We start from the raw sequence: 10,740 nt of genomic DNA on the forward strand, positions 1-10,740 counted from the left end.
CGAGGTGCGCAACATCGGCGCGCACCAAGGAGGGCTCCGAAGTGTGCTCCAAGGTGCGCACGATGGCGTGCACCTCTGGTGCGCACGATTCGGAGCTCGGTTTGACCGGGGTGCGCACACCTTGGCTGGGTTGCGCACCTTTTGTGCGCTCCAAGGTGCGCACGAAGTCGGAGCTCGGTTTGCCCCGGGTGCGCACCTTCGCCAGGGTGCGCACCTTGATGCGCACGCCTTGGCTGGGCTGCGCACCTTGGTGGGCGCCATGGTGCGCACCTTTCGTGCGCTCCAAGGTGCGCACGAAGTCGGAGCTCGGTTTGCCCCGGGTGCGCACCTTGGTGGGCGCCATGGTGCACTCCGAGGTGCCCAAGATTGGTGCGCACCAAGGAGCGCTCCGAAGTGCGCTCCAAGGTGCGCGCGAAGTCGAAAGTTGGGTTAATTGTCCGGTTTGCCTCGGGTGCGCACCTTGCGTGCACCTTCGCCAGGGTGGGCTGGGCTGCGCACACCTTGGCACCCGCGTTTCCTTCATTTTAAATTTTTTTTTTTTACAATCTCTCAAGTGGGAAATTCTATAATCTCAACTTTTTTTGCCTTTTCAGGAAACTTTTGAATGGAGCGCATCATTGGTGCGCTCCGAAGTGTGCTCCAAAGCTCTCTCCAGCTGCGTGCACCTGCCCCGGCCGCGCACCCGGCCCCGCCCAGCTTCGCTCACCTGTCCCGGGCGTCTGGTGCGGAACCTTAGAGTAAGAAACATCACCGTGCACCTTGGCCAACGTGCGCGACTCGACCGAGCGCGCACTGGCCGAGGTGCACACCGATTTCACCTGGGTGCGCGCGCAGCACCTCGGGCGCACCGGGGTGCGCGCACAACGCCCGGGTTGCACCGTGGCCTGTGTGCTCGGGGCGCCTCGGGTGCGCGCTCGGTGTCGCCCCCGCGCGCGCGGTAGTGCGGGCAGCGCACCCCGGCCCGGCCCGGCCCCGACGAGAACGCAAACGGGCAAAAGGTTTATTCAAATAGCATTGCGACGCCCGGCGAAAAACTAAAAAAGGGTGCAACACCGGGACTTCCCGGGAGGTCACCCATCCCAGTACTACTCCGGCCCAAGCGCGCTTAACTGCGGAGTTCTGATGGGATCCGGTGCACTAACGCTGGTATGATCGCACCCGTTATGAGCTTGTCGCAGTGTGTACTTAGCAAACCGCGACCCACGTGCGAATCCACCCCGGCCACCCACCCCCGTCGAGGTGCACACCCTCCCTCGCGAAGTGCGCCCCGTTCGCCAAGTGTGAGCCCTGCCCGGGTGCGCGCACCTTGCTAGGGCGTCGGGTGTGCACCCGGCCCGGCCTACGTGCGTGCACCTGGAGGGGGCGTCGTGTGCGTGCAGTGTCCCGTCTGCAACGCGGTGCCCACACACCACCTCGGGCGCAACGACCTGCGCTCACATGTGGGCCGAGTGCACCTTGGTGCATGTTCGGGGCGCCTCGGGTGCACGCTCGATCTTGCCCCGGTGCACCAAGGCGCTCGGTTTGCCCCGGGTGCGCACTTGGTGCAAGGTGGGCACCCAAAATAGGGATCAAGCACCAAAACACAAGTTTCGGGATGCAAAATGGGACCCAAGGACCACAAATGCGTTCCAAGACCCATGATGGGTCCACGAGAACAAAAATGTGTTCCGAGACTTAATAAACAAATATTGGGTTTTAGGAGAAGAAACATGCTCTGATGCCCAAAACGAGAATCGACCCCGAAAAGGCCACAGGCCAAAAGTGGGATGCGAGACAAAAAAAAATGGGACCCGAGGACCAAAATTGGGTTCCCAGGTCGAAGACAGGGCAACCGGACAAGAAACGACCTCTAAGGCTCGAAATGAGTCCCGACGACTAAAACTTGACAAGAAGCACCCATCAGGCACCCAACTCGACACCCATGGGATGCCGACCCACCCGGGCTTCCACCTAGCACACCTTGGCACCCACCCACCCTCGCACCCAACCTCGCACCCAACTTAGCACCTTTGAACCCACATTGGCACTCACCCTGACCCTGGCACCTTGGAACCCACATTGGCACTCACCTTGACCCTGGCACCCACCTTTGCACTCACCTTGGGACCCACCCTGGCTCCCACCTCGGCACCCACCCAGACACCCACCTTGGTTCCTTGGCACCCACCTTGGATCCTTGGCACCCACCCCGACACCCACCTTGGCACGCAACTTGGCTACTTGCCACCCACCTTGGCTCCTTGACGCCCACCCCGACAACCACCCCGTGACCTACCCTGGCTAGGGTTGGTGCACACCCACCCTGGTGCCCACCTTGGCACCCACCCTATGACCCACCTTGGCACGCACCTTAGTACCCACCCCGTTACCCACCCTAGGACCCACCCCGTGACCCACCTTGGCCAGGGTGGGTGCACCCACCCTGGTGCCCACCTTGGCACCCACCCATCCTAGCACCCAGCCTGTGACCGGGCTTGGAACCCAACCTTGCACCCGCACCCGTCTTGGCCAGTGTGGGTGCGCACCCATCCTGGCACCCACGTTGTGACACACCCTTTAACCCACGCACCCTAGCACCCACGTTGGCACCCACCTTGGAACCCAACCTAGCAACTTGGCACCCACCCCGTGACCCACCTTGGCATCCACCATAGCAGTCGCCGACTTGGCACCCACCTCGGCACCCACCTTGACACTTGTGGACCCACCTTGCCACTCACCCTAGCATCGACCCATCCTAGCACCCACCCTGGCACCTTTGCACCCTAGCACTCACCCATCCTAGCACCTAACCTGTGACCCACCTTGACACTCACCCTCGCACCCACCTTGGAACCCAACCTAGCACCCACCCACCCTGACACCAACCCTAGCACCTACCCACCCTTGCACCCACCCTGTGACCCATCTTGGCACCCACCCATCCTACCACTCAACCTATCACCCACCTTCTCACCCACCTTGGCATCCACCTTAGCACCCACCCACACTGGCACCTTGGCACCCACCTCGGGCAAGGTGGGTGCACACCCACCCTGGCACCCAATTTAGAACCCACCGAGCATGTTACCCACCTTGGCACCCACATTGCAGCCCACCCTAGTACCCACCCTATGACCCACATTGGCATCCACACCCTAGCACCCAGGCACCTCGACACCCGCCTTGACACCCACCCTAGCACTGAACCTGTGACCCACCTTGGAACTCACCCTAGAACCCACCCACCCTGTGAACCACCTTGGCATCCACCTTAGCACCCACCCACCTTGGCACCCACTCTAGCACTCACCCATCCTAACACCCAACTTGTTACCCACCTTGGCACCCGCCCTCGCGTCCACCTTGAAACCCACCCTAGCACCCACCCACGCAGGAGCCCACCTTGGCACCCAACCTAACACCCACGCATCCTGGCACCCAACTTGTGACCCACCTTGGAACCCACCCTAGTACCCACCTTTGAACCCACTATATCACCAACCCACCTTGGCACCCACCCTATGACCCTCTTTGGAGTCCACCCTAGCACGCACCCACCCTGGCACCCACCATGGAGCGCACCCTAGCACCCACCCACCTCGGCACGCACCTCAACACCCACCTTGGTGTGCGCACTGCGCCAACCTCTCAAAGACCCTATGTGGTGCGCTCCAAAGTGTACACCTTTGGTGCGCTCCAAGGTGCGCACCTTTGGTGCACACCGAGGTGCACACCAAAGTGTGCACCGAGGTGAGCACCAAAGTGCACTCCAGGGTGCACACCAAGGCGTGCACCTTTGGTGCGGTCAATGCAAACGAATTCGGAAGTTGGGGTCGATGTCCTAATCGCTGCTGCAGACTACACGTATGAGAATCGGACAAATAGCTTTATATAGGGGAGGTGTTGCGTTTGATGGGTCGACTCCCCTGGTTGTGTGCACTGCACCAACTTCAAAGACCCTGTCTTGTTTAAGAAGTCAAAAGTTGGGGTGGATGTCCTAATCATTGCTGCAGTCTACGCATGTATGAGAATCAGACAAATAGCTTATATAGGGGAGGTGTTGCATTCGGTGGGTTGACTCCCCTGGTTGTGCGCACTGCGCCAACCTCAAAGACCCCGCATAGCAGAAGAAGTCGGAAGTCGGATTTTGGTGAGCACCAAGGCGTGCACCTTTGGTGCGGTCAACGCAGACGAATTCAGAAGTTGGGGTGGATGTCCTAATCGTTGTTGCAGGCTACACATGTATGAGAATCAGACAAATAGCTTATATAGGGGAGGTGTTGGGTTTGATGGGTCAACTCCCTTGGTTGTGCGCATTACGCCAACCTCAAAGACCTTGTTTTCGTTAAGAAGTCAAAAGTTGGGGTCAATGTCCTAATGGCTCCTGCAGGCTACACATGTATGAGAATCGGACAAATAGCTTATATAGGGGAGGTGTTGGGTTTGATGGGTCGACTCCCCTGGTTGTGCGCATTACGTCAACCTCAAAGACCTTGTTTTCGTTAAGAAGTCAAAAGTTGGGGTCGATGTCCTAATTGCTCCTGTAGACTACACATGTATGAGAATCAGACAAATAGCTTATATAGGGGAGGTGTTGGGTTTGATGGGTTGACTCCCCTAGTTGTTCGCATTACACCAACCTCAAAGACCTTGTTTTCGTTTAGAAGCCGAAAGTTGGGGTCGATGTCCTAATTGCTCCTGCAGGCTACGCATGTATGAGAATCAGACAAATAGCTTATATAGGGGAGGTGTTGGGTTTGATGGGTCGACTCCCCTGGTTGTGCGCATTGCGCCAACCTCAAAGACCCTGCATTGCGGATGAAGTCGAAAGTCAGAGTTTGGTGTGCTACAAGGTGTGGTCGAAGGTGCTCACCTAGGTGTGCACCTTTGGAGCACAGGAAAAGTGCCCTCCAAAAGTGCGCACCTTTGGAGTGCACAAAAGTGCCCTCCAAAAGTGCGCACCTTTGGAGCGCAGAAAAGTGCCCTCCAAAAAGTGCCCTCCAAAAGTGCGCACCTTTGGAGCGCAGAAAAGTGCCCTCCAAAAAGTGCCCTCCAAAAGTGCGCACCTTTGGAGCGCAGAAAAGTGCCCTCCAAAAAGTGCCCTCCAAAAGTGCGCACCTTTGGAGCGCAGAAAAGTGCCCTCCAAAAGTGCGCACCTTTGGAGCGCAGAAAAGTGCCCTCCAAAAAGTGCCCTCCAAAAGTGCGCACCTTTGGAGCGCAGAAAAGTGCCCTCCAAAAAGTGCCCTCCAAAAGTGCGCACCTTTGGAGCGCAGAAAAGTGCCCTCCAAAAAGTGCCCTCCAAAAGTGCGCACCTTTGGAGCGCAGAAAAGTGCCCTCCAAAAAGTGCCCTCCAAAAGTGCGCACCTTTGGAGCGCAGAAAAGTGCCCTCCAAAAAGTGCCCTCCAAAAGTGCGCACCTTTGGAGCGCAGAAAAGTGCCCTCCAAAAGTGCGCACCTTTGGAGCGCACAAAAGTGCCCTCCAAAAGTGCGCACTTTTGGTGCGCACCAAGGCGCTGGTTCGGTCGTTGCAGGCGAGTTCGGAAGTTGGGGTCGATGTCCTGAGCGGAGGTGCAAACTACACAGGTGTCGGAATCGGACAAATAGCTTATATAGGGGAGGTGTATGCTTCGATGGGTCGACTCCCCAGGTTGAGCGCACCGCGCCAACCTCAAAGACCCTACGGTATGGATGAAGTCGGAAGTTGGGTCCGATGACCAATTCGATTAGTAGGTATGCTCATGAGGTCGGAATTTGGGTCCGATGACCTGCCATGTGCAGGAAGGCGAATGTTGACACTGTGCGTTGCAAGGTGCACACCAAGGCGCTGGTGCGGTCTTTTTAGTCGAGTTCGGAAGTTGGGGTCGATGTCCTGATCGGAGGTGCAAGCTACACAGGTGTGGGAATCGGACAAATAGCTTATATAGGGGAGGTGTATGCTTCGTTGGGTCGACTCCCCGGGTTGAGCGCACCGCGCCAACCTCAAAGACCCTACGGTATGGATGAAGTCGGAAGTTGGGTCCGATGACCGATTCGATATGTAGGCATACTCGCGAGGTCGGAATTTGGGTCCGATGACCTGCCACGTGCAGGAAGGCGAATGTTGGCACTGTGCGTTGCAAGGTGCGCACCAAGGCGCTGGTTCGGTCGTTGGAGGCGAGTTCGGAAGTTGGGGTCGATGTCTTGATCGGAGGTGCAAACTACACAGGTGTGGGAATCGGACAAATAGCTTATATAGGGGAGGTGTATGCTTCGTTGGGTCAACTCCCCGGGTTGAGCGCACCGCGCCAACCTCAAAGACCCTACGGTATGGATGAAGTCGGAAGTTGGGTCCGATGACCGATTCGATATGTAGGCATACTCGCGAGGTCGGAATTTGGGTCCGATGACCTGCCATGTGCAGGAAGGCGAATGTTGGGACTGTGCGTCGCAAGGTGCGCACCAAGGCGCTGGTGCCGTCGTTGCAGTCGAGTTCGGAAGTTGGGGTCGATGTCCTGGTCAGAGGTGCAAACTACACAGGTGTGGGAATCGGACAAATAGCTTATATAGGGGAGGTGTATGCTTCGATGGGTCGACTCCCTGGGTTGAGCGCACCGCGCCAACCTCAAAGACCCTACAGTATGGATGAAGTCGGAAGTTGGGTCCGATGACCGATTCGATACGTAGGCATATTGGCGAGGTCTGAATTTGTGTCCGATGACCTGCCATGCGCAGGAAGGCGGAATTTGGGTCCGATGACCGAGTTGATGGCGTGCCATGCGCAGAAAGGCGGAATTTGGGTCCGATGACCGAGTTGATGTTGATGGCCCGCCATGCACAGGAAGGCGGAATTTGGGTCCGATGACCGATTTGAAGGCGTGCCATACGCAAAAAGGCGGAGTTTGGGTCCGATGACCGAGTTGATATTGATGGCCCGCCATGCGCAGGAAGGCGGAATTTGGGTCCGATGACCTGACATACGCATGGAGTCCGACTCGGGGGCCGATGTTCGATTCGATGACTTGCATTGTGGGTAAAGTCGGAAGTTGTGGTCTTTGACCCGATTCGATGACCAGACTTCGGCTGCTTGAGAATCGGACAAATAACTTATATAGGGGAGGTAGTGTTCTCGAGCATCCTCCCCCCGTGCCCGTTTATGTCGATTGATGCTGGTGCTCGACTGGTTGGAGCGCTCGGATGCAAAAATCTTGCACCAGGATTTATCGATTGTGATGGACACGGCAAGTCTCCTGATTGCTATGCAGGAGCTCATCGTGAATCTCTATGCGGCCTTGGTATGGACTCGACCTGCGGAATGGTTCGGCAATGGTAGTCGCTCCAACACGTCCTTGCAATGGCCACAGAGGTGATTCGACTAGAGCTCCAGTCTAGCTTTTGGGTTGCTTGGCGGACTGGTATAGCCGCGATCGAGTTCCGGCCATGAACGTTTTAGATAGCTCTTGGGCTTTCTGGGACGGAAGTCGGAAGTTTGGGCTGTTGTCCGATTTGATGACCATTCTTCGGATGTGTGAGAATCGGACAAATAACTTATATAGGGGACTGTGTTGTCTCACGCAGCCCCCTCCGTGCCCCTCTATCTCGACCGATGTTGGTGCTTGAAAGGGTTGGGATCGCTCGGATTTATAAACGTGCACCACCATTTGTCGAGTGTGAGGGACGCGGCAGGTCTCCTAAATGCTATGCGGGCGCTCTCTGAGAATCTCTATCCGGCCTCGACACAGACTAGTCTTGCTGAATGGTTTGGCACTGGTAGTCGATCCAACACGTCGTTGTTGTGGCCGCCTAGGCGATTCGATTCGAGCCCCCGTCTAGCTTTTGGGTTGCTTGGCGGATTTTGCCCTATCCGCAAGTGAGCTCGGTCCCTAAACGTTCGAGAAACCCGATTGCTATGCGCCGACTCTCTTTCTTGCGAGCCTCCATCTAGCTTTTGGGTCTCTACGGAACGGAAGTCGGAATCTGGGACCGTTGTTTGATTCGACGAGGCAGACTACGGTTGTGCGAGAATCGGACAAATAACTTATATAGGGGAGGTGTTGACTGGAGCATTCTCCCCCGTGCCCCTCTAACTCGACCAATGCTAGCGCTCGAACGGTGGTAGCGCTCGGATTTTCATTGAGCGCCAGCATTGGTCGATTTAGAGGGGCATGCGAGATTCCCGAATGCTATGCGAGGGCTCTAACGGAAATGTCTATTGGTTTCGGTATGGATGCAATTGCGAGTGGTTCGGCAAAGGTAGTCGTTCCGATGCGTCCATGTCGTGGCCAAATCGATAATTCGATTTGAGCCCTCGTATAGCATTTGGGTCTCTCGATGTGATTCCGCATTCCAGTCCCTTTGGGCACTGCTTGAGCCGCATCCCAGGGGGTTCCCTTCCCAATAATCTGCCTCGCAACCCGATTGCTATGCGGTGAGGCTCCTCGGCCGCCTCGGAACTATCTGTGTATCAGACGCATCGCGGGATAAGGGGTTGGCAACGGTAGTCGCCCCAAGCGCGTCCGATGCTTGGACCATTCCGAGGCGGCCCTGAAGCCTCTTCCGTCTAGCCGTTGGGTCCTTCTCGCCGCATCCCTCGCCTCGCACCCCGATTGCTATGCGGTGAGGCTCCTCGGCCGCCTCGGAACTATCTGTGTATCGGACGCGTCGCGGGATAAGGGGTTGTCACTGGTAGTCGCCCCAAGCGCGTCCGATGCTTGGACCATTCCGAGGCGGCCCTGAAGCCTCTTCCGTCTAGCCGTTGGGTCCTTCTCGCCGCATCCCTCGCCTCGCACCCCGATTGCTATGCGGTGAGGCTCCTCGGCCGCCTCGGAACTATCTGTGTATCGGACGCGTCGCGGGATAAGGGGTTGTCATTGGTAGTCGCCCCAAGCGCGTCCGATGCTTGGACCATTCCGAGGCGGCCCTGAAGCCTCTTCCGTCTAGCCGTTGGGTCCTTCTCGCCGCATCCCTCGCCTCGCACCCCGATTGCTATGCGGTGAGGCTCCTCGGCCGCCTCGGAACTATCTGTGTATCGGACGCGTCGCGGGATAAGGGGTTGTCACTGGTAGTCGCCCCAAGCGCGTCCGATGCTTGGACCATTCCGAGGCGGCCCTGAAGCCTCTTCCGTCTAGCCGTTGGGTCCTTCTCGCCGCATCCCTCGCCTCGCACCCCGATTGCTATGCGGTGAGGCTCCTCGGCCGCCTCGGAACTATCTGTGTATCGGACGCGTCGCGGGATAAGGGGTTGTCACTGGTAGTCGCCCCAAGCGCGTTCGATGCTTGGACCATTCCGAGGCGGCCCTGAAGCCTCTTCCGTCTAGCCGTTGGGTCCTTCTCGCCGCATCCCTCGCCTCGCACCCCGATTGCTATGCGGTGAGGCTCCTCGGCCGCCTTGGAACTATCTGTGTATCGGACGCGTCGCGGGATAAGGGGTTGTCACTGGTAGTCGCCCCAAGCGCGTCCGATGCTTAGACCATTCCGAGGCGGACCCGAAGCCTCTTCCGTCTAGCCGTTGGGTCCTTCTCGCCGCATCCTTCGCCTCGCACCCCGATTGCTATGCGGTGAGGCTCCTCGGCCGCCTCGGAACTATCTGTGTATCGGACGCGTCGCGGGATAAGGGGTTGTCACTGGTAGTCGCCCCAAGCGCGTCCGATGCTTGGACCATTCCGAGGCGGACCCGAAGCCTCTTCCGTCTAGCCGTTGGGTCCTTCTCGCCGCATCCCTCGCCTCGCACCCCGATTGCTATGCGGTGAGGCTCCTCGGCCGCCTTGGAACTATCTGTGTATCGGACGCGTCGCGGGATAAGGGGTTGTCACTGGTAGTCGCCCCAAGCGCGTCCGATGCTTGGACCATTCCGAGGCGGACCCGAAGCCTCTTCCGTCTAGCCGTTGGGTCCTTCTCGCCGCATCCCTCGCCTCGCACCCCGATTGCTATGCGGTGAGGCTCCTCGGCCGCCTTGGAACTATCTGTGTATCGGACGCGTCGCGGGATAAGGGGTTGTCACTGGTAGTCGCCCCAAGCGCGTCCGATGCTTGGACCATTCCGAGGCGGACCCGAAGCCTCTTCCGTCTAGCCGTTGGGTCCTTCTCGCCGCATCCCTCGCCTCGCACCCCGATTGCTATGCGGTGAGGCTCCTCGGCCGCCTTGGAACTATCTGTGTATCGGACGCGTCGCGGGATAAGGGGTTGTCACTGGTAGTCGCCCCAAGCGCGTCCGATGCTTGGACCATTCCGAGGCGGCCCCGAAGCCTCTTCCGTGTAGCCGTTGGGTCCTTCTCGCCGCATCCCTCGCCTCGCACCCCGATTGCTATGCGGTGAGGCTCCTCGGCCGCCTTGGAACTATCTGTGTATCGGACGCGTCGCGGGATAAGGGGTTGTCACTGGTAGTCGCCCCAAGCGCGTCCGATGCTTGGACCATTCCGAGGCGGCCCCGAAGCCTCTTCCGTGTAGCCGTTGGGTCCTTCTCGCCGCATCCCTCGCCTCGCACCCCGATTGCTATGCGGTGAGGCTCCTCGGCCGCCTTGGAACTATCTGTGTATCGGACGCGTCGCGGGATAAGGGGTTGTCACTGGTAGTCGCCCCAAGCGCGTCCGATGCTTGGACCATTCCGAGGCGGACCTGAAGCCTCTTCCCTCTAGCCGTTGGGGCTTTCTCGCCGCATCCCTCGCCTCGCACCCTGATTGCTATGCTGTGAGGCTCCTCGGCCGCCTTGGAACTATCTGTGTATCGGACGCATCGCGGGATAAGGGGTTGGCAGTGGTAGTCGCCCCAAGCGCATCCGATGCTTGG

General features: G+C 58.3%; 1 non-coding gene across 1 annotated transcript; it reads right to left on the reverse strand.

The window, feature by feature from the left end:
• Positions 1-1,041: 1,041 nt before the first annotated feature.
• LOC131867848 (5S ribosomal RNA) lies at positions 1,042-1,160 on the reverse strand. The gene has a single exon (XR_009366380.1). It is a non-coding gene; the product is annotated as a 5S ribosomal RNA (ribosomal RNA).
• Between the last annotated feature and the right edge of the window lie 9,580 nt (positions 1,161-10,740).

The sequence above is a fragment of the Cryptomeria japonica genome, unplaced genomic scaffold, assembly GCF_030272615.1.
Source record: "Cryptomeria japonica unplaced genomic scaffold, Sugi_1.0 HiC_scaffold_185, whole genome shotgun sequence".
Taxonomy (NCBI): domain Eukaryota; kingdom Viridiplantae; phylum Streptophyta; class Pinopsida; order Cupressales; family Cupressaceae; genus Cryptomeria; species Cryptomeria japonica.